This window comes from Rattus rattus, chromosome 3, assembly GCF_011064425.1.
Source record: "Rattus rattus isolate New Zealand chromosome 3, Rrattus_CSIRO_v1, whole genome shotgun sequence".
Lineage (NCBI taxonomy): Eukaryota > Metazoa > Chordata > Mammalia > Rodentia > Muridae > Rattus > Rattus rattus.
The window spans coordinates 71,738,211-71,763,767 of NC_046156.1; positions in this window are offsets into that span (position 1 = coordinate 71,738,211).

The window sequence follows — 25,557 nt, forward strand, 5'->3', positions numbered from 1 at the left end:
AAGGATGGGGCAGTGTTGGAAATAGGAATAGAGTAAGAAATATCCTGTTTTATCAGGATCCATAGGAATTTGCCTGGTTTGGAAATTAAAATGTTTTATTATGAATGTTCACAAAAGAATAGATTTATATGTATATACTCAAGTATATACATATCCATGTACATTATACTATATACATAATAAATTGTATGTAATAATATGTAATATACTATTACAGATTTAGATTAGACATACAGATTAGACAGACATAGAGTTAGTTATCCATAGTCATAGAGATTGAGATAGATTGTGACAGGCTGTCACTATGTAGCTCAGGCTAGCTCCAACCATGCATTCTTTTTGTCTACAATACCCGGGTGCTGGCTTTAAACTTTACAGCACCTCTCCGGTTCTCAAACATCAGAAACAAATACATAATGCACCCTTCCCATCTGGTCTGGTGATAGATTATTGAAGTTGCTCTAGGAATACTTAGATTTGGTTCAGTATCTTTATTTATTTACAAAGTAATAAGATTATTGACATTTTCATATAAAATCTTGTTGGCCTCCTCTTCTCAGCTCTCCCGTGCTCTTGACTCCATCTTGTCTTCTCTTTCACTTTTCTTGTATCTTTCATTTTGAGCAGTTCACTTTCTAGTCTCATGTGGCTTAAGTCCTATCACTTCCATTCCTTCCTTAAAAACCTCATTTAAGTCTTCTATGATTCTATGATTTCTAGTAGTGTGACCTATACCACACACTCACCTTCTTGGCCATATGAATGGGTCTTTTAATATTCATATATGTATATATGGATGTAGAATTTATTTGATATTATATATTTTCAATTAACACATCTGAATGCAATTTGTATTCAGTAAGTGTATTTAAAATTATAAAAATGTTTTCAATTAAAATATTGTAGAGTCATAATCCGTCTCAAGAAGTTACTTCATTTGTTTGTTTGAAAGTCTCACTAATTTAGCCCAGGCTGGCCCGGAACTCAGGATCCTTCTGCTTCAGCTTTCTGAGGGTAAGAATGCAGGGTATGTGCCACTGTGCGGGGACTACATGTAAGGCCTGCGTGTGTAAGACATGTGATGTGCCACCGAGTTGCATCCGTATCATTTCATAAAGATGCCTTGGAGTCCACATTCATTCTTATTATGATTTCTAAATAAAGGTGTACAGACAGAGCAAGCATTTGGATTTGGAAAATGTCAGCATCCAGAACACGGATGTTGAAGGGCAGAAACTGAAGGGCAGATTGAGTGAGTGCTTTGAGGTCTAAAACTCTTTTCCTGAGGCTTGGGACAGACAAACTACTAAAGAAATACACCCTAAAGTTAGTATTGTTTTATATAGGGCAATATAATGTAAAAAATAAATTAGAGAAAAGACAAAGATACTCATGCAAGTACCTCCCTGTATGTTATGAACACAGCTTTAAAACCATCCTGTGTACAGCCTTGAGGATGTAGGTGCAAAGTACTGGTGAGACGCACAGCATAGGCCAAGGAGAGAAACCTAAGACGGTGAATGGAGTCTGAGGGAAGGAAGGGTGACCTGCATTGGCCTTGGCCCCTTCTGGAGGAGCCTGACTCACAGTGCTCATCTGAACTTTCAGCGCAAACTCAGCATGGCGTACACGGCTTACGGCACTTTAATGGCTCCTTTTCTTAGGAACGGTGATAACACCGTGCAAAGCGGTGGATGAAGTGGATCAGACTGAAAATCACCCTCTTGAGTACCTATGTTTCTGTGTTGATTGACTACAACATTGTTAATATTTAATATCTGTCTCAAGTTGTTATCTGTGTAATGTATAACACTTTTGACCAACAAGACTAAGGATTTTTTTACTTACTTGTTTTGGATTTGTTCTACTGTTTATGGTGTACTTTTGCTTATTAAGGTTGAGTTTATTCTCAGGTAGTGCCTGCCTGCGATGTTATTATTATTTGTAACAGAGTCTTTCCATCTACCAACTGGATTCTTTCTGCAGATTATAAACACACACACACACACACACACACATATATATATTCAGGAGTGTGTGTGTGTGTGTGTATGTGTGTATACATACATATATATAGTTTTTTGAAATGATAACATATTTGTGATCTGTCACATACAATTATGTGTGTGTATATGTGTGTAAAACAATAATTAAAGAAAAACTCATGAATTTTAGAGGGAAACTGGAGAGAATGGGATGGATTTGAACATAGAGAAGAGAAAGTAAAATCATGCAAATACAGTATACATGTATGAAATACTAAAAAATTATAACTAAACTATTTTCCCTTGGCAAAAACATTTCTACGTAAGTAATTTTGATAGATTTCCTTCTTAATTGCTAACAATGCCAACTGGACACATCACAGTATAGGCTGTCCTCATATGCTCCGCTATCCTCCTGTCGTGGGAAGAACTTAGTGGTTTCCTCTCAGCAAATTTCAGTTTTTAAGACAACATAATACAAAATGTTGGAAAGATAGAGGTACGTCTATGGCTTTCCCTAGGACAAGAATACTAGTGTACAGATTGCTGCATGTGTGTTTATGTTTTTCATACAGAGAGGGTGTAACCTTTCCGATCTCATGTGTAGTGTTTTTGAAATAATAATACATCTTTCTTCTATGTCTTCTATGACTTGGGCATGCATCCGAACAACCTGTTGATTTTGTTTCATCTCTTAGAACAATGAAGCATAAGTGGATTTTAATACTTAATATTCTGATTCATAGTGAACTATACCATCTCATACTTTCTGAATTTGACACAAATTTCAGATTCTGTTTTTGAGTGGAATTTCACATAGGACTTTTAGGAGAGCTTGTTTTATATTCTCTGTGTCTTTGTCCAAGCATCTATGGTATTCACAGAATTGACACTGCAATTGTTCTCAACATGAAGAGTTTGATGCTATTGCCTGCGTTAATAAGTCCTGCAATAATTTGAGCTGCATTAAAGTTATTAGACTTCATGACATTTTGCAGCCCTGGCTTCGAATTAATCTGTGTCAGGTATTTGGGAGATTAAAGGTGGATTACATATTTTTTCTCTTTTATGGGGAAATCAATCATCAGTTTAGATTTGTCTGTTCATGGGTCAGTTTCAGGAGTTTTTGCAACATTAGCTCATTTATGGCTTTTCAAAAGTGTGTGACTGCACCTGCATTTTATAATTTCCACTGATGTGTATAATACAGTCATCTAGGATTTCCAGTTCTGAATGGTTTTTATGTTTTCTAGTGTTTTGTAATATTCATATTTCATATGTATCTATGGATATATTTGTAATGGTATTGATCCAACATATCCTTTTGATATTTTTAGGATTATTGGTCTTTTGTTAACTTTTGAGTTAGTTGATTACATAATGTGCTCCCTCTCTTTGTTTTTTTAGCCGGTTTAAGTGGTATGTGTGTTTGTCTGTGTGTTTGTTTACTCTGTACTTGAGCACATGTATGCATAGAGCCTGTGTAAAAGTCCAAAGACAAACTCAGGTGTCATATTTTCTTTTTAACAGGGTTTTTTTCTCCTTTTGGTTATCCCAGCACATTTGGCCCAGGAGCTTCCAGAGGTTTTACAGCCTTGGTCTATAAATCTCATGGGAAAATGCTGTAATTGCTTATGTGTAATGCTAGATCAGGCTTTACATGGCTTCAAGATTTGAGTTCAGGTCCTTGTTCTGGACCCACCCAGTGGAACATGGTCCTATCAGGAGCTGCATTGGACTAGACATTGATTCTCCCTCACCCAGCAGCCATAAATTGCCAGTAGCTCCTTAGCTAAGAGTAGGATTTCATGAGTTCCTCTCCTGTCTATGCTGAAGTATCCATTCCAGAACCACATCACAGTTTCACTATTATATTAATATATAAAACTATGAATATTTCAAGAAAATAATTGTATTAATTATATCTCAACGTGTTGCAAATTTTATTGTTACATCTGAAATTTAAGTTTATAGATATTTTTTAAATTGAATCTAGAAAACTTTTCAATCCATGTAGGAAGAGGTATCATTATTATGATTTTGTGAATTTTTTGGTATTGCTTAATGACATACTGATTGGAATGTATTTTCTTTGTTATTTCTGCTTCTTTAATTTGTTTTCTTTGCGGCTCAGTGAGCAATAGTTACTGCGTAGAAAGCAGACAGAGTATTGCTTTCTTTTGTGTCTTATCAGAGAAAAAAATCTCTTGTCTAAATAAGAATGTTAAATGATTTGTATTTACTTATATGGATTTATGGTCTTCCGTGCTTTTCATACTTTATGAGAAGATTTTGTTTTGTACTGGGAGTCTTTTCACTTTATTTTTGTATGTGTTTTCTTTTGTTCCTGAGTGTTTTGGAAGATTGTGATTCTTTTGATTTTTTTTGTTAACACAATTTTTTTTTCTTGGTAGAGCTTTTAGGATAATCTCTTCTAATACCTGCTTCAAATAACATTGAGGTAGCACATTGCCCTTCCTTTACTTCCCCCTCCCTTTTTTAATTGCTGCTAAACTTCGTTTCCTTTAGTCTTTAGCTGTTTTTTATTTCCCTACTGATAATTTTGCATTGGAAACTCATTCATATTTATGATAGTTTTTAGAACCTATCTTTTATGTGCAGCATTTTATTTCTAGTTTTCTTTTTTAAATTTCATCTTCCTGTTTTTAACCAATGGCCTTCATAGTGTTTTCATTAAACCATACATATATTTACCATGTGTCTTATAATAATTTATTTTTTAAACATTATCATAACCTGAAGGTAGTTAATGCACTGTGTTTTTTAAATAGTTTATGACTCCTGCAAATAAAATTATCCCCATACAAAAGCAGGGTAACTCCATTTAAGCTTATTTTATATGTTATATGCATATATTTTAGGAAATTCCTTCTGGGTTTTCTTATGACTTTTTGAAATCTTTAGTGTTAGCCCCCCCAATCCCCTTCGGATTTCCACTTCTACCATGCCCTAGCATTTCCCACCTACTTAGCCCTTTCTGTTTCATTATTCATCTTACCACATTCATACCACATGTATGTTGTATACTATAAATGTTGCTTTCATTTCCTCAGATGAAGTAAAAAAGTCATTCCTAAGTCATGTGAATATACAGCTTGGGCTGAACCCAGAGAATTTCCTTCTCTTTTCTAACTATCCTAGCCTCCATAAAATCTAATATTCCAAGCTGACTGATTCAATCTGGTTTCGTTCAGCTTCTGACTGAATTGCTCTGCTTGGCCTCATTGTATGTTTGTCAATATGTTCTATTCTTCTGCCTTGTTCTCATTCTCTGTCTCCTTCTGTTTTCCCACCTATGTCTGGCTCTTCTTGCAACCTGTCTCTGTGAAACACCACACCACCCACCACACCACACCATAACCTGTCTCCTGTGAAATGGTCCTGGTAAAAGTGCCACACACCACCACCACACACCACCACCCACACACCACCACCACACCACCCACCACACACCACACCACACCACCCACCACACCACACACCACCCCACACCACATACCACACCACACCATACCACACCATACCACATACCACACCACACACCATACCACACCATACCACATACCACACCACACCATACACACACACCCACACACCACACACCACACATACACACCACACCACACACCACACCACACCACACCACCCCCCCACACCACACCACCCACCCCAACCACAACACACAACCCACGCCAACACCACACCACACCACCACCCACACACACCACCACACACCACCACCCACCACACACCACACCACACCACACACCATACACCACACCATACCACTTTTTTCTGTCTAGTTGCTTTAAAGTAGCCTCTCTTCCTCTGCTCTTCTCCTATAAGTTGGTCTATTCTATCTCTGACTCAGTTTATCAAATATTTCTCTGATTTGTTGCTCTTTCTGCCCCTCAATTAGATGCCACTTTCAAATATGGCTGTTTTCTTCTACAAACTAACATTTCCTTCATTGTTAGGGATTAAAGGTATGGACTAAGGCCATGTCTGTATTCCAGTCAGATCATACTGAAATCCAGGGCATGTCTGTGTTCCAGATGGATCACATCTTTGGATGCGATCCCTTGTAACAGCAACCATGTTGAGCAAAAATGGAATAGAATTGAGGATCTAAATACAAATCTTACAGCTACTAGATTTTTGGCGAAAGGAAAGCACCTTCAACAAATAGCATTGAACAAATGGAATAGTCACGTACACGAATGAAAATAGGTTTCTACATTTTACCACAAACAGAACTCAAGTCTAGATGTATCAAAGGACATGAGCATAATTCCTGCTGTCGCAAACTTGAGAGAGGAGTAAGCAGTAGTACACGAAAATTTAGAGGCACAGGTAAATACTTTCTGAGTAAGATTCAAGTAGAGTACAAAACGATAACTGAAAAATGAAGTCTCATGAAAATTAGAGACTTTGTACAGTCAAAGATACCATCACTGAGTGAAATGCCAGACTATAGAGAAGAAAAATAACTTTAACAATTGTACATCTGACAAAATATTGGTTGGTGTGTAGATATTCAAACAAACAAAAACACCTAAAAACAAGCCCCAAGACAACAAACAACCCAATTATAAAATAGGCCATAGAATTGCACAGAAGTGTTAGTGATACAAAATGTCTATAAAATATTTTGTTTAAATGTTCAACAACCTTAGTCACAAGGTGAATAAAATCCAAATCTACTTTTAGACATTATCTCAAGCTAACATGAAGAAAACAAATGAAAATAAATGCTGGTACAGATGTGGGAAAGAGGAACACTTATTCATTTTTGTGGGAGTTTCCACTATGAAAATCAGTGTGGTTGATCTTCTTTTAACTTCTAAAGGTTAAGCAGATCAATCACGTGAGCTATGTCAGTCCTGGACATGTACTCAGAGTCATCTCTGCTCTATTCACAATAGCCAGAAACATACACGCACGCACTCTCACACACACTCACACACACACACACACACACACACACACACACACGCATGCATGCACGTGGACACACACACACACACACACACAGAGAGAGAGAGAGAGAGAGAGAGAGAGAGAGAGAGAGAGAGAGAGAGTTCTTTTTGTCAGATTTTTTTCAGGGAAACACAAAATTCTTGCTTTAAGCACAGTTCCATATGTGCTTATAGCTTTTCCTCAAGAACATACACTGACAGAGAGTCATCCTCCCAAGGAGAACAGATATGAAAATATAAAATGACTTGCTCCAGGGCACAAAATAATGATCTGATTCTATTAGCTGCCAGCATTACTGGTCCCTCAATAGAACACTGTGCATGACATTTTAGCCCAGCCTTCCTAGGAACGTACAAGGTGAGGAGTTTCAGATTTAGTCCAGATTTAACTAAAGAAACAATGCCTCAGTATCTATTCAATTTTCATGCTCAGGAAGGCAAAGTTTAAATTATTAAATTCAAAGTTGAAAGGCTTACATGCTTTTTCAGTTGAAAGAAATACCTCTCACATTATATATAATTATCATATATAATTACATTTACAAAATTCACATAATTATATAAAATATACATCTAATTATTATAATATATTTTAATGTACATTATCATGAAATTACAGATCTTTGTTAAGATTGGCATACTAAGTTCTTTAAGTTAATCATATGTATACTATATACATTTTAACTGTTTATCTCACCAAATCCTCAAGAAACTATTAAAATATGTTGTCAACAAGGATATCTATCTATAAATATATGTACATATATTTTAAATGATCATATATATCATACATATACATATAAGATATATACAAATGATATACAATACATATGTATATATGCATTCAAATTAACTCAAATCCTTGCTACACACCAGTGATTCTCTCATCAGAGCCACATACTGTACAGAAGGAAATACTAGACCTAAGATGTTGGACGAGATTCTAGGATCTTGTCAATATAAAATGAAGAACAGTATCTCAGGATAGTCTTTGTGCTCTAACAACAGGACACGTTCCAATACACTAGATGGATCGTGAAAGCTCTCTGTGTTTTATATGTTTTATATGGTTAAAATTTAGCTTTGAGAGTTGGAGTGCTGGTTCAATGGTTAAGAGCATGTGACTTATAAGCATCTGTAATTTCAGTTCCAGGCAATCTGACCCCTTCTTCTAGCCTCATATATGTAGGATAAAATAAAATACAAAATCTTAAAAACCTTAACATTCATATTCTCTAAAATTAAGAAAATGTTGGAATTTGTTTTTACATTTCTTAATTTGTTAAAACTAATCAGAAAGTATTCTAAGTGTGGTGTCCTTGTCTCCCTCCTTATCTACACTGGTTTCTTTCTTGTTATTGTTAGATTAATAAAAGACTAGTGTCTCAACTTTCTAATTACAAGCGCATTCATAGCGTTAGGGCTTCCCATTAGTTTTCTCAGTCATAGTCAAGATGCTTGCCACTGGATAACTTAACACTATTTTTTATTCTGTTTTTAGACGTGTCCCAGAATACTAAGGACTAAGCCAAAAATCAGGATGCCCTTTTCCTTTCTGGCTTCATGTATTTTTAAAGTTGTCTGAAAATAGTCACTGGAAACAAATGTGGTTTTTCATCTGACTGTTTCTGAATTTTTGCACTTTGCAGACCGGATGGTCTGCGACGCTGGAAGACTGTCTGCATCTTCCCAAATCATGGAGTGGAGTAGATAAAAATGGGAGGACAGAACGAATTGGCAAAGTTTATGGCTGAGGCAACAGGAAAGTTTAAATGGCTTATTATATTTGGGAACTTATCAGTAAGCTCTCAAGAGAAGTACAGGTATTTATCTTCTTAGCTCCTATTGTCAGGGCCACAGCTGAGTGTATAATTGAAGGTCTCAACTTTTTTTGTTTCCTTTAAATTTATGAAGAAAAATTCAAAGGGCAGTTCTCAGAAGGGAGTGGCCTTTCCCTTCCAATGGCTTTCTTTGTTTTGTGTCCTTCTTGGCCTCCTTTTTCAGTGGCAAATTAAGAAAGAATCACAGTGCTTAGCAGACAGTGACTATCCAATGCCCAACACTAAATGTGACCAGTGACTCTGGACTCTCAGCTCTCCTCTCTAGTGTTTTTGGACTTGTGAAAATCAAGAGGCAATTGATAGTTGGGACATGTAAGTATCAGACAGTAGTTAACATGCACTTAGTTTATCTGAGACATGTCCTCATTTTGAATTCCTGAAATTTCAAATTTTATGTTTTCATATGTAAGGAAAAATATATCATGAAATTACATAATATATATACATACACATATATAAAATGGTAATATATTACATATTATGGTAAATGTTAACCTGGTAAATATTATGCCACAGGTACAAATCACTGCCTAGAAAAGCATAGACTCCATCACTTAAAGCTATCTTGATTGAGGCTTGAGAAACCACTTAAAGTATTCTGGAGCATCAAAGCCATTTATTTCTGAAGCTGTACTACCATTGTGTTAAGGCATGCCTTGCCATGGAGACAGCAACTCATCAGCAGAGAAACACTCCAAATGCTCCAGCAGGAACAGCTGTTTAGCCCATAAATTCATCTAAGACAAATTGACTTGTAAAATTAAAGTTTTCATTACTATGGCCTAATAAACTGAAATGGGGATTCTACCACTGGCTTGTTTTATTGAAATAAACATGAAGCCTTGTTTTCAGTTCAACGTTATGCTTAAATGTATGCTTTCAATCTTCTGATAATTAGAAGATAGTTTATACAGAGTCTTAGTGGTTTTCTTGTCAAACTAACTGTGGTTCTGGCTTTATTAACAGGCTTAGCTACAATGAGGCAGGTATTCTAGGAAACATTGGTTAAAGGAAGATTCCTGACCAATGCTGATGCAATCATCTGTCTACTGAGGCTGCGGACAGGATGACCCCCTTCAACATTATGGATAGCTGCTCATTGTAAAATTAAGAATTAAGCTCATTTTAAGGGCTCCTCATCAAATTAATGTGAGAGACAGGTCTGTTGAACAGTAGGGCTAAAATAAATGCATGCTAAAAACATTAAATTGGCCACTTGCAATATTTTTCCAGTAACAATAGTGTTTAGTTTTACATTGTAAATTCCTATCCCTGATTGGGATTTAAGAAGGGATGTAGGCCCTAATCTCTAGTTGATAGGCAAGTTTGGGCATTCACAAGTATGATGGACTACTACCTTTAGTATTATTATGTTTCAAATATCGACTCACTACTTTTCAAGATTCTATTATGGGATCAATTTGTTACTTGTAATTTTTTTCCTCTTGCACTAATGGAGCCAAGTTAGAGCTTTCTAGACTCCAAAGTGTAGCACAGTGTTTCCAAAGTCTTATATTAGATTGTTGGCTAAGTGTATTTTCTCTTTTAAACATTGTTTTATTTATTTACATCTATTTATTTATTATATTTATTTACATTCCAAATGTTGCCCCCGTCTAGGTCCTCTCTCCAAAGTTCTTCACCCCATCTCCCATCTCCCTCTTTGCCTCTGAGAGGGTGCTCTCCCTCTCTTCCCACCCACTACCACAACAACTTCCCCTGCATCCCCCTTCCCTGGAGCATCAACTCTCTACAGAATTACATGCATTGCCTCTCATTGAGGCCAGACAAGGCAGTCCTCTGCTATTTATGTGCCAGGGGCCTCAGTCCAGCCCATGTATGCTCTTTGGTTGGTGGCTAAGTCTCTGGGAGCTCCCAGGGGTCCAGGAGAGTTGGCACTGTTGGTCTTCCTATGGGTTTACCATCCCCTTCAGTTTCTACAATCCTTCTCCTAACTCTTCCATTGGGGTATTTGGCCTCAGTCTAATAGTTGTTTGTAAGTGTCTGCATCTGTCTCAGTCAGTTGTTGGGAGAGCCTCTCAGAGGACAGCCATACTAGGCTCCCATCTATAAACACAACATGGCATTAATAATAGTGTCATGATTTGGTGCCCACCCATGGGATGGATTCTAAAGTCCCTGGATGGCCTTTCCTTCAGTCTCTGCTCCATTTCTGTTCCTGAATTTCTTTTACACAGGAACTATTCTGAATAAATCAGTAAAAATTTTTGAGGGTGGTTTGGTGACCCCATCCCTCCTTTGGGGGGCCTTGTTTATCTACTGAAAATGGTCCCTTCAGGTTCCAACTCCTGAATCTCAGGGACTTCTGCTAAGGTCATTCCCATTGAGTCCCAGGAGCCTCTCACATCCCAGGTCTCTGGGACTTTCTAGAGGTTCACCCTGTCCCCCAACCCCAGCAGCTGCATATTTCCATTCATTCTCCTGCCCCTCTGGGATGCTCTTCTGTCTCCTGGCATACCTGATCCTGCCCTCCTCCCCCCATTGGTCATTCCTTTTCTCTGTGATTATCTTGTTCCATCTTCAAAGTAGGATTGAAAGCATCCTTTCTTGGGCTTTTCTTCTTGTTAAACTTGTAATAGTTTGTGGGCTGTATCATGTGTACTCTGTACTTTTGACTAATATCCACTTATCAGTGAGCACATACTATGTATGTCCTTTTGGGTTTGGGTTATTTCACTCAGGATGATCTTTTCTAGTGACATTCATTTATCTGAAAAGTTCATGATGTCCTCATTTTTAATAGCTAAATAGTATTCAATTGTGTCAATGAACCACATTTTCTGTTTCTATTCTTTGGTTGAGGGACATCTGGGTTGCTTCCAGTTTCTGTCTATTATGAGTAAGGCTGCTATGAACACAGTAGCACACATGTGCTTGTTGTATGGAGGAGCATCTTTTGGGAATGTGCCTAGGAGTGGTATAGCTGGACCTTCAGGTAGAACTATTTCCAATTTTCTGAGGAAGCACCAGATTGATTTCCAGAGTTGTTGTACCAGTTTGCAATCCCACCTATAATGGAGGAGTGTTCCCCTTCACATCTTTACCAGCCTGTGCTGTCACTTGAGGTTTTGATCTTAGCCATTCTGATTGGTATAAGGTGGAATCTCAGGGTTGTTTTGGTTTGCATTTCCCTGACACCTAAGGATACTGAACATTTCTTTAAGTGCTATTTCTTTCTCTGCCATTCAATATTCCTCTGTTGAGATTTCTGTTTAGATCTCTACCCCATTTTTTTAACCGTGTTATTTGAATATTTTAGAAGCTAACTTCTTGAGTTCTTTATATATTTTGCATATTAGCCCTCTATCAGATGTAGGTTTAGTAAAGATCTTTTCCCAATCTGTAGATTGCCAATTTGTCCTATTGACAGTGTCCTTTGCCTTACAGAAGCATTTTGGGTTCATTAGGTTCCATTTGTCAATTGTTAATCTTAAAGCCTGAGCCATTGATGTTCTGTTCAGAAAATTTCTCCCTGTGCCAATGAGTTCAAGGCTTTTTTCCCACTTTTCTTCTATTGGATTGAATGTATATGTTAGCAAAGGACCGACTTGGTGGGCCTCAATGGGAGAGGCCTAATTCTATAGAGATTTGATGCCTCAGGGAAGGGGTATGCTGAAGGGTGTGTGAGGTGAGGTAAGATGAGATAGGGGTGTGGTGGATAAGAGTGGGTGGTATATGGGTGTGGGTGGGTGGGAGGTTGGTTGGGAAACACCCTCTTAGAGCCAAAGGGGAGGGGATGAAGAAGTCTGGGAGGAGAGGACATCATTTGGAAAGTAAATTAAAGAAAGATGGATCTACCTAATGCTATCTTTAGGAAATTGGCAAAAGACTGTTAAAGTGATCTGTGTTACAGACACATAGAATATCAAGGTAATCAAAGGTGATTTCTAAGTTATAAACCTTGAAATGGTGCTGCAGAATAGAAGAAAACCCCAAAGTACTGTGGAATTCGCTCCCATCCTAGGAATCTTCACACAGGCCCAATCAAGACTTCTTCCAGGAAAGAACTGATGTAAACCAATGTCCTTAGATCTGCCTCTGAAAGACCCTGGGACTGTGACAGTGTCCCAGAGCACTGGCAAGACTGAAGAGTTGAAGAGTCATATAAGGAATGAAATAATAAAAGGAGGTGGGAGGGGGTCTCCTCATTGGATCACATGAGACACTAGAACTGGTTAAGAGATGGCTTGTTCTAAAGGGAGATAGCGTATTCTGTCTTGAAGGCAATCTCTTCAATTTCAGGAAGCAAAAAACTCCAAAGCTTCAGAAAGTCTCTGAGAACTACCAGGATCACTACACCCCCATTTTCCTGAGCTTACTTAGGCCAAAAGGAGAGTGGAGAGCGGAGAGACACTCTCAGACAAGCTGAGGCCTCTAGAAGACTCATAGGCCATTCAAGCCACTAAGCTACCTGAAAAAGACAGAGACCAGAACCAAGTCCAGCTCCAACTCATTGAAATGCCTGCCAGTTGAGTGCAGTGTGATGCAGATTTCCATAAAAGATGGCTTCCATGCACCATCATCCATGCTGGGGTGAGCGTTAGATGCTGCAGCCATCTCTGAGTGTAAGTAGATCCAATAAACTCATTAGTTCTCCAGCTGGATTTTGATGTTATCCTTACTTGTGTTAGACTGGTTTCTTCCCTGGACTGAGTCAATATCTTTTCATGTTTCCCCAGCAATAGTGACATGCAACTTCAATTTACAATCTAGTTTGGAACTTGACTGTGTAAACTAGACATTATGCAGTGTAGTGAGCAGCCAGGAGATGAACTGATAGCTTAATGAATTTAAAATAGATTAGATTTTTAGTAAAGGTGGTAGAGAAAGCCTTTATTTATTAAAAAAGATCAATGTACCCAGTAAATATGTACTGGGCATTATTGATAATCAAGCAATAATTGGATGCTAGAAACACTGGAATTTAGAAACAATGTTCTTAAAAAAGTAAACAATTTGAATGTAAGTTACGAAAGAAAACTATTACAAATCCCAGGGATGTCAGAGCTGTTTTTTCCTGAATAGTTGATGAGTTTGTAAATTCAAAAATTCGACAAACTCAAGGGTTGATTAAAAAAAAAAAGCTCATCATTCTCATTGCAAGACATATATGAGGGGGCAGAGAGAGGATAGTACAGTTCTCTAAGGTGTGGGCATTGTTGTTATTCAGGAATATTAAATGCATTATGTGGCTGTAATGATAAGATGGTCTGCTACAGTCTCTAGGAGGATGGGGCACATCAGACCACACCACCTCTCAGACACCTCTAGACAACCCTAGAGAAAGATGAGGAGGAGCAAGGGAAGAGTCACTTACATTAAGCCAACTTCCTGAGTTCAGCATTGGTTACTGGGGAATGAGTCCTAGCAGCTCTAGAGCTTACTTGATGGAGTCCCAGTAAGGCCAGGGGTCAGACCTTCTAGGTGTTTTCTTCTGTTCTGTAAATGTCCGTGTGATATTATTCTCATGAGCTTCACCACATGTGCTCTTCCTCACTTATGCAAGTTCTATTAACAACGAGAGGTGGAAGAGGCGAGCTTTGCTTACAACTTACTCTGCCACAATCTCTCCCTCCTCAATCTGTACGCAGACAGCTGTTTGCCAAGGAACAAAATGTGGTTGAAATTGTACACAGTATCGACCTCATATGTAGAATGCAAAACAAATATTTCTCTCCTTTTTTCTATGGCTACCACCCAAATAATTACTGAAATTCAGGCTAGAGTCTTCAAAATCTGTTTATTCTAAAGCAAAAAAAGTGCAAAATCCCTTGAGGAATTTTTGCTTAAAGGCAAATTGACTTCAAGTTTCGTGAAACATATTAACTTGGCATTAAGCAAGTGGATGATGTGTGTGTATTTCCGGCACACTCTCTGTTAGATTCTCAGGTTGACACATGCTGTCCTTAATGGCAGCTTTCAACCTTGTGACATTAATCACTTCGCAGTCTTTGTCACCTGGCAGGTGTACTTGTTATCATTCTTTTCATCTGGAAGACTGAAGGAATTCAGCTTTCTTCCCTGGAGCTGCATTAATTTTTCATCTATAAAGCCAGCTCGCTTGCATTGGGCCTTTTACATTTTTTGTGTGTGTATCTAAAAAAAATCCTAAGAGTTATAGACCTGTCCATCACTTCTAAAACTCAAATTTTTCTTTTGTTCATTTCCAAATATTCTAGTCATTAGTAAGTGACCTTTAAGTGTCTTTAAGGAGGGGCTCCTCGAGTACATGTTTAGATATAGTACATTATTATTTTAAGTGCATTTTGTAGCCTAACATACTGGAGCAGAGATTCCAACACCAAGGAAATATGTTAAATTAATTATTGAAACATTTCCATCAGTATTATTTAAACATTTTCATGTCTCTAAATTGAGACTATACATAAAATGATGTTATCTTTCTTTTATATAATATACTCCATAACTCATCTGGGCTTCGATATAGCATCTGCAGCTGTCAAGAGAAAAGTTTCAAGATAGACAGCACAGATGGGGCATTTTAATAGAATTTAACAGCTGGAGAGTAGGCACAGTTATAAGAGACAATTTTTCCAGTGTGCTTCGTGTCCTCAGCTTGCAGCTGCTTTGCTTAGACTGTAATTGGTGGGTACAGAAGTTGGATCGCCTCTTCACATCTCATTCATCTTCCCTCAGCCTCCTTTGCCTTTTTCTCTCTCAAATGCACTCAATAGCTGGAGTAGCCCCAACAATAGCCACTGTGGTAACTACTCCTAAAAGTGAGTTGGATGGAAGGTTTGTATTATATACTTAACCCCAGAACCAATAATAAAGTGAATTCAAAACATTAGTATTTTAAAAAATTATCAAAATGATAGGGGAATCATTTGAAATGAATCCTGACCTCTGCTAAGTGAATGGTTTTATAGGAAATCAACAACAATATCTACCCAAGAGGAATAACCCCCTGATAGATAATTTATCCATATGTTTTGTTCAAATGCTAAGAATTATTGACAAACTTTAAAAGGGATCACTAACATGTTATCATTGCAGACAATCAGTAATTTTCCCACAAACTTTCAAGGGCCAAATAAGCACTTGGGAACATAGGGTTTTATCTGGCATAATTCTCCAGGAATGCCAACATGAATTCCTGTAGCAAAATTCCAAGTGGAAAATATGAACAATTAATTCATATAAAATAGTACAAAATAAGAGGCGCCTATAGAGTTATGTGTAGATAAAATTACATTTTTTTCTGTAATTACATTTCTGCTCTGTGTTTGGGTGCAGATTTCAGTGGTTTGATATTGTTTTCTCTACTGTAGTTTCACCCCTGACCCTACTGTGTGTAAGTCCTAAAGAACAGAAAATGTGCTAATAGTAAGCATCTGGTAGCTTACTGCAGAAAGTGAGTAAATTATGAAATATTAGTTCTTTGTTTTCCCTATTTTCCTTACACACAAGCAGCCACACTTTGTCAAACTCAAGGTATAAACAATTGACGTTGTTCCATATGGTTACTTTTTTAAAATATATTTATTTATTTTATGTGCATGAGTACACTGTGGCTGCCTTCAGACACACCAGAAGAGGGCTTCAGATCCCATTACAGATGGTTGTGAGCCACCATGTGGTTGCTGGGAATTGAACTCAGGACCTCTGGAAGAGCAGTCAGTGCTCCTAACCACTGAGCCATCTCTCCAGTCCCTTGGTTACTCTTTTGGCTGCCCACTAGGGGAGCAGATATGTTCTTAAGGCTCTAGTCTATCCTTATGTAATATATCATATAGAATGTCACCCACACAAACTTAACCCATGAAATCCCAGTCTGAGAGTACCTCCCACTAATGCTACGTTTTGTGATTCAAAACAGGATACAAAGTGGCCTCCCAAATCCTTGGCTTCATTTTGGATTTCTTTTGTTTCTTTCCCTGTGAACACCAGAAATCACAAATGACAGCTATTTCAGATCAAGCCTAGTGAAGGCAGCTAAAATAAATTCGTCTCAAGGAGGAGTTGTTACATTTTCATAAGAGTGTTCAGAACAGTTTTACTTTTAGAACTTCATTGGAATGGAGGGGGGGGTTTCTGGTATTTTTAAATGAGAACTGATTGAAGATTCCCAACTCTCTTCTGTGTCAATTGCCTCTAATTCTAAAAGACCGTGGTGGTTTAAATTATAACTCAACAGTAGTCCCCAGGAGTGTGTGCTTCCCCCATCAGTTCCGGGGTTAACAGCGCTTATGTGTACAACAGCACACAAGCATGCCCAGGACGTCATCCTGAGATGACTTTTCAGACCATCTGAAAACCCGAGTGCTTTATAAATAGCATATGTGTGTCCTCTGCTGGACTACTTAGGGCATTAGAAATTTCCATATTAGTGTGCTGCTTGCTTATATTGAAGATTAACATTATGACATTTATGTATTTATTAATCCAGCCAAAGTCAGGCCTACTCACTATTTTCAACAGAGGTGACAGAAATACTTATCAAGGAGTCTGGTACGATGATTCAGTGACTTGGTAAGATTACTCAAGCCACTTCTATTTTCATATCTCATTATTGAAGGAAGTCATGGCAAAAACTCAGACAGAGCAGGAACCTGGAGGCAGAAGCTGATGCAGAGGGAATAGAAGCTGACGCAGAGGGAAGAGCAGGAACCTGCTCACTGCTTTCCTCACAGAGCTTGCTTCGCCTGCTTTCTTATAGAACCCAAGACCACGATAAGACTTGGTACCAAGTCTCATTGTGATCTGAGTTCAATCCAAGGAAGAGAACTGGTGCTTACAGGATGACCTCTGACAAAAATGTAAAATTTAGTTTTTTTTAAAAAAATTACTCTCAGCATGAAACCAGGGCATGATAAACTTAATGTATGATACACATGTAGTATTTAATGGAGAGTTGATGTCTTTACTGGCTAGTTCTATGTCAATTTGATACAAGCTAGGATCATCAGAGAGGAAGGAGTCTCTCTAGAAAATATCATCCTGAGCGAGGTAACCCAGACACAAAAGAACACACGCTAAGTGGATGTTTGGCCCAAAGCCCACAATGCCCATGATACAACCCATAGAACATATGGGGCCTAGAAGAAAGGAAGACCAGGGTGTGGGTGCTTCACTCCTGCATTGAGGGGGGTACAGAATGATTGTGGGAGATGGAGGGAAAGGGGGACTTGGGAGGGAGAAAGAAGGGGAAGGAAATAAGGGTGTCAGCATCAGGATCTGGAGGAAATGTGAGAGAGATACAAAGGGTAAGAAAATAAAAAAACAAAACAAAACAAAACATGTAGGAGGAGGGATGAAGAACTGGGGATAGTCACTTGAGGGTCCCGGAAACCAGGGAAACATGAGGTCTCCAGGATCCAATAAGAATGACTTTAGCAGAAATATGCAGAGAGTGGGGAGAAAGATCTCCTCCAGCTGATAGGCACAGCCCCTGGGCAAGGGGTGGGGACAGTCACTCATCTAAATAAAGTATTTAACCCAGAAATATCCCTGTCCAAAGGAAGAACAGTGATAAAAATGGAACAGAAACTGAAGGAAGGGTCAACCAGGTGCTGCCCCACCTGGGGATCCATCATGTCTGCAGACATTAAACCCAACATTGTTGTAGGGGTCAAGAAGTGCTTGATGACAGGAACCTGGTGTGGCGTTTCCTGAGGAAGTCTGGCCAACAACTAGCCAATGCAGATGTAGATGTTTGAGCTAACCATCAGACTGAGCTCAGGGGCCTGCTTGGGGGAGCTGGTGGAAGGACTGGCAAAATAGAGGGGGATTGCAACCCCATTAGAAGAACAACATGGGCTGTTCTGACCACCCAGTTCTCCCAGGGTTTAGATCACCAACCAAGGAGTGTACTTTGAGGGATCCATGGCTCCAGATACATATGAAGCAGAGGATGGCTTTGCCCGACAGCAACCAGAGGGGAGGCCCTTGTTCTAGGGGAGGCTTGATGCCCCACCCCAGTGTAGGGGGATGCTGGAGGGGTGGGGTGGAGTGTGTGGGTGGGTGGGGAAGCACTCTTATATAGGCAGAGGGGAAGGGGGAGGGCAGATATGGGACAGGGGTGCTGGTGGAGGATTAACTGGGAAGTGGGATATCACAGGATGGGGGTTGCTAGAGGGAGTAACTGGGAAGTGGGATATCATTTTAGGTGTAAAGGAATGGAACGATAGAGGGAGAGAGAGAGAGAGAGAGAGAGAGAGAGAATGAATCTCCATAAGATCTGGCTGTAAGGCAGATGGGGAAGGGCCCAGCCCATGGTGGGTGCGGTCATCCCTGGGCTAGTGGTTCTGGGTTCTACAATAAAGTAGTCCAAGCAAGCGGGTAGCAAGCCAGTAAACAGCTCTCCGTGGCCGTTGCATCAGTTCTTGCCTCCATGTTCCTGTCTTGTTTGAGTTCCTAACCTTACTTTCTTCAATGACTGAAATAGAAGTATCAGCAAAATAAATCCTTTCTTCCTCAACTTGCTTTTTGGTCAGGGCGTTTCTCCCCACAGTAAGACAGTGTCTGTCTCAGTGTTATAGAAATTACCTTGCATATATGCATGCAGGTATAGGTTGGACCTCAAGTACCACAAAAGCAAACAAAAAAGAGATACAAACAAGTTGAAAAGTAGTTTTATAACCCTCCAATACAAGTGTGTTGATTGTGGACCTGAGCCACCAGGGAAAGGGTCAGAGCAGAGTGGAGGCCTATATACATGGATTCACATTCTTTTCCTTTCATTAAGTAGGCTCTTACCCAGGAGAGTCAAATAAAGAATGCTTCCATCAAATGTTGAATCTATTCACAGTGAATTTACCTAACTCATTCTTAAACTCATGTTCTGGTTGAATTACCAAATGAGTGTTTGTAAACATTAAATTGGATTTCTATTTCACTGATGAGACTATCTTAGTAGCCCCCCAGTTACCTTCACAGTAACACAAGACCTAAATCAAACTTCAGAAATATAGCTGGAAGGAATTGGTCTGCTTCTTCCTCCAAGGATGCTGACTCACTCTTAATGATGGCTACAATAAATATGTATGGGCAGATTCTATTTCTGGTTTTTTGTCAGCCCAGAAAGTTGCAAACATCCTTGGTGAAGCTGAAGATGTCTTGAGCTTCCTGGCAAAGAAAGATCTGCTGACTCATGCAGAGAATTTATTCCCCTGGGGATCTGCTGGGCATTATTTTGAAAGCTGGTGTTTATTCAGAGTCTATAGGGTAGAAAGGCTGCTCTTCCACAACCCCATAAAGGCAAGGGGCCTGTGTTATTCCATCACAATTATCCTCAGAGGGCAACTTTCTGCTTTTGCTAGAGTCCATCAAGCAGTGGATTGTTGGCAATTTCGTGAATAATTTCAGTGTTTCTGTGGTGTTCTTTTTTCTCTCTCTCAGAATGAAGCCCCTGTCTTCACCAATACATTGATCACTTGAATGTGGCTTTAGCTAGTAAGGAGAAGATTCTTTAAATTGTGTTAGATTCTAATTTGAACTGAGATTTACTTATGCATAGGCAACTGGCTGCTGTTACATGAGCAGCATGATTCTAGAATTTGCAACAGAGGACTAGAGGGCTTTTCGCTCTCTGCTCTCCACATCCAAAGCTTCAGACTTTAGAGATGCTTTCTCTCTGAGACAGTCTGCTTTAGATGCTACCTTTTACAATAAATTCAATGTTTTCAGAAATGTCCTCAACACTACTTCAATATGTGATATATCTGGAAATGGCACTTCAAAGAAAAATATTATTAGCATTATTTTATTTCCTTTGTCAGGAGGCCTTTTTAAATGACAAATTAAAAACTTGATTTATTTAAGAGAAAAATGGATACTACTTTTTTTTAATTCCCTCCCAATAGGAAGATTCACCAAAATCCAAGTCAAAAGGTTTATATATTAAATGGCTTCTTGATAAGTTATTTGTACATTTAAAAACTAATTAAAACCTAATCAAGAAAATGCTACCTACTCTATGTATTTAAAATGATGATAAGATCGATGGCTAAATACTACAGCGTATGATACAGCAGATTGCCCATATTTCACATACTAACTATTTGTCAGCAAAATGATACTTCAGGATATCTGACAGCATCATTTTCTAGCAGTAGAAGTTGAAACAAGAAGAACCAAAATTGCAAATTCTTGTGTCACACAGCTCTCCAGTGACATCTGCGGGAGTCACATTCAGACAACTCTCCTAAGTTCACCGCATCGCATCTGACCTCTTTTAAAGCAAAATTTACAAAGAAAACTGTGGAAATTAAATTGCACATCATAATTATGATTTGGTGGATCTGGTCTTTTCTTTGGTACTATTAAACATTTTATATCATTACATATACCTACATGCACACAAATATTTATAAATTGTTATATTATTTGGTATGTATATATATTGCTGTTATGGTCTGAATATAAAATGTTTTCCACGTGGTCCTTACTGGGGCTTAGTTTCTAATTCATAACACACACCATTTTGGAAAGTCTGGACATTTTAGAGGTTTATCAATTTGGTGTATAGATTAAGGTGCATCCATATATATTATGCAAAATCGTAGTGGATTACTATGGATACACACTTAGACATTGTTCCTTGTTGTCAATCACATGCTAATATTGTAGAATGTTCTGCCTCAAAAATGTCCCCACAATATATATTGAAGTGGAAATGAGATGAATGTTAGAAACAATGAACCTGAGGGGATGTTTCCTTTTAAGTTGTTACTTCATGCAGAGCTATATAAAAACAGCAAAGCTCAGAGATTATCAAAAGCAGGGCAATTAACAAGTCCATCACGTCTCAAAGCTACCACTGCCTATGTTGGCAATTCTAGACTCTGCTCTCTTAGAAAAATTTTAAGTAAATAATACATCATTCAATTCATGCTGTATCTCCAGATGATACCACTGAGACTTTGTATCCATTTCTTGAATGACCTCAAAAGTACAGTGAGGGCTGGAGTGACGGCTCAGTGGTAGAGTACTTGCTGCTCTTCTAGAGGACTTGAATGTAGTTCTTTTTTTTCCCCCATCTTTATTAACTTGAGTATTTCTTATTTACATTTCAATTGTTATTCCCCTTCCGGTTTCGAGCCAACATCCCCTAACCCTCCCCCCTCCCTTCTATATGTGTTGTTCCTTCCCCATCCTCCCCCCCCATTACCGCTCTCCCCCAAACAATCACATTCACTGGGGGTTCAGTCTTGGCAGGACCCAGGGCTTCCCCTTCCACTGGTGCTCTTACTAGGATATTCATTGCTACCTATGCAGTTGGAGCCCAGGGTCAGTCTATGTATAGTCTTTAGGTAGTGGCTTAGTCCCTGGAAGCTCTGGTTGCTTGGCATTGTTGTTCATATGGGGTCCCGAACCCCTTCAAGCTCTTCCAGTCCTTTCTCTGATTCCTTCAACGGGGTCCTGTTCTCAGTTCAGTGGTTTAATGATGGCATTTGCCTATGTATTTGCTGTATTCTGGCTGTGTCTCTCAGGAAAGATCTACATCCACGCTCCTGTCTGCCTGCCCTTCTTTGCTTCATCCATCTTATCTTATTGGGTGGCTGTATATGTATGGACCACATGTGGGGCAGGCTCTGAATGGGTGTTCCTTCTGCCTCTGTTCTAAACTTTGCCTCCCTATTCCTTCCCAAGGGTGTTCTTGTTCCCCTTTTAAAGAAGGAGTGAAGCATTGAATGTAGCTCTATCTCATCTGGTGACTTACAATTGTCTATAGATTTAGCTCCAGAGGAAAACACACACACACACAAACACACACACACACACACACACACACACACACACACACACACACGATAAAAAGAATTTCAAAACACAAAGATCAATCTGCCAATTAATGGACCAAATTTTGAATATGTCTAAATACTATTTGAAATCAAAGGAGAATTTTGACAACAATTGTAAAGAAATTAAAATGAAGGGCATGAATGAAGGACAGAACTGCTTCTGGGCATGTTCAGCCTGCACTAGGAAGTTTAAATTAATAAGGGAAAACTCTCAAAGAGTTTGTCCTTGATGCCTCCACTAATGGACTTAGAGAAACTTATTTTCTTAGAAGTTGCATGAATAATAATAAACTTGCATCAGGAAGAACATCTTAGGAGGAATGCGCCAATACCAGTCAACCTCTACTACACCATGTACGGTGTGCTGAGCATTGTGTGTTAAGATTTCCACACATCTTTCTTGGGTAGGGGCTTCTCAACCTATTGTGGGTTGTGACCCCATTCACAGAGGTTGCCTATGACCATGAGAAAACACAGATATTTATAATATGATTATAACAGTAGCAAAATTGCTGTTTCTGGTCGGGGCTCACCAGAACATGTAGAACTGTATTAAAGTGTGGCAGTGTTAAGAAGATTGAGAACCATTTCTCTAGGGTTTAGGCAAATACCTGCAACATACCCTGCCTCACCCCTTGCAAGCACCTGTCTAGCATTTTTTCTAACAGAAGCTAAAGTGAAGATCCAAAGAAGTTTAAAGTTCAGATGTATAGTTTGGAGATGTTTCTCAGCTAACTACACCCTGTCCTGGGTCAGCACCTTCAAGCTCTAGGAGATAGTGTGAGGGGAGTTCTTGCTTTCTGAGGGCTAACAGCAGATAGGTAGCATCCTTTTTACAGTCTTTGTACAGCCTTGTCATATTTCTACCATGCCTGTTCCTTTTTTTAACTTTTGAAATCACCATACCTGCAGAGAAGGATAATAAAGCTAATATTGCCCCATGCTGAGTTTTTATGAGGTTTTTGTGCTGAGGGCAGCATGCCAGAAACTATTTGGGGATATATGGCTGAAAATATTGAGAAAGGCAACAGCATCAGTTGGGTGAACAGAGTACAGAGCAAAGAAGGGGTAGGAAACACCCCACCTGCTGCTTATTCCTTTGATCCTCACTGCCCCTGTTTCTCAGGAGCCATGGCTAGAGTTCTCCACTTCAGAGCACACCGAGGACTTAAGCCTTTTGTTAGAATCCAGCATTTCAGTGATAACATTCATGCAAGTCTGAGAGTAAGGAAGGGGTCTTCCTCCAAGGAGAAGCATTCTGTACCAGATAGGAATGAAGCAATTAATGATGGAGCTTAAGTATTCATTGTTGCTATGGGGATCTCAGAGACCAATGCTAAATCACATACATATCACACACACACACACACACACACACACACACACACACACACTGTTTTAATTTTTAGTCTAAAATTTCCTGCTTATTTTTTTTAATCTTAACAAAAAAAAAACAGTTGAGATCAAAACCCAACCACTAAAATGAAAAAAGAGTTAAGAGAAACAAGTCATCTTGCAACAACATTAACGGTCTTTGGTTCCCTTCATGACACTTTTAACAACGTTCCACGCCTTCTGTCAGTGCTTAGAACATGCCATCTCTGGACTCGCCATTTTACCTATAACTTACAAAGAGATGCTTATAAATTCTCTTTGGACACTGAGGCTGGCGGAAGTGAAATTTAGAGTGATGGAGTGGTCCATCATGACTGAGCTGAACATAGTTCTCCAGCAAAGGAGAAAAATGGGTCTACGATAGGAAAGAAATTTAATGAAGGATGTTCCTCGAGGTGGCCACAGTACATGGATGCCAGGTTGTTTATTGTTAAATGCAACGCAAATGCTACAATGATGACTTTTATACAAGTATAAAATGAAAACCTGTCAAAAAATTTTATTGACCTTTTGGACAAGTAAAAGAATAAGATGGTAAGGTTAGTTTCAAAATGGTTTGATAAAAATAAATGTCAAACATATTTAGATTACAGATTTAAAAAATAGGTAAGATACTTTACAGTGCTACACTGGCTTTAAAGTAGTTTATAATACTATACAAGGAGCACAGCAATATTGCTGGATATTGTTTTCTCCAATGTGCAGGAATGTGCCAGTTAGCATTGTTCCATCTTGTGTAGTCTCTAATTTCAAAAAGAAATGAACGACAGAGCACAGGCAATGCATTCTAAGTACTCATTCAACGTGGTCTTCTTACCCGGTGACCACTTGGAGCTGAGCATATTGCACTCTTATGTATTTGGATATTCCCTCAGGAGTCCCTCTATGTTGATGATGAATGATTCACAGAGAAACACTTCTTGGTTTTTAACGAGCCTCCCCATGCTCTGTTCTTCCTAATGCATTCCTCCTATACAGGAAAAGTTAAGATTTAACTCTGTGAGTACTGGACAAACACTGAAGCTAGAAAATCCACATTTGTGAGAAAATTTCTCTGTGCAAATTAAGATAAGTGTTTCAAAGGCCCTGCTATTTGCTTTCCTTTCCCAACTCTAAAGAGTTAAGTGTGGATACATTCGTTCCAACTTTTCACTTGGCAGCACATTTTCATCTTGATGAATTTCTTTTTTTCTTTTGTTGGGGGTGGGGACCTCCCATGTTTGTTAAGGTCTTTGGCTTTTAGGTGTTTCTGGACACAGAATGCAACAGGTACAAGATTGATTTTCCTTGTTCTTGAATGATAGACAATACTTCCATCTCTGAGAATTGGCTACCCTATAAGTAAGCTAGTTATCCAAAGTTGAGCACAAAGTAATTCTCATTATGCAATGAAAGTCTTTCTAAGGTTCTTTCTGAATCCTGAAGATAGTGGGGCAGGCTACATGACAGACACAAGAAAACAGATACATTTCAATATTCTAACAAGTGACACAAACTGCTGTTCCTGAGTCACTCTACCCAGTTCTCTCCTGTTTTTTTTTCTTTAATG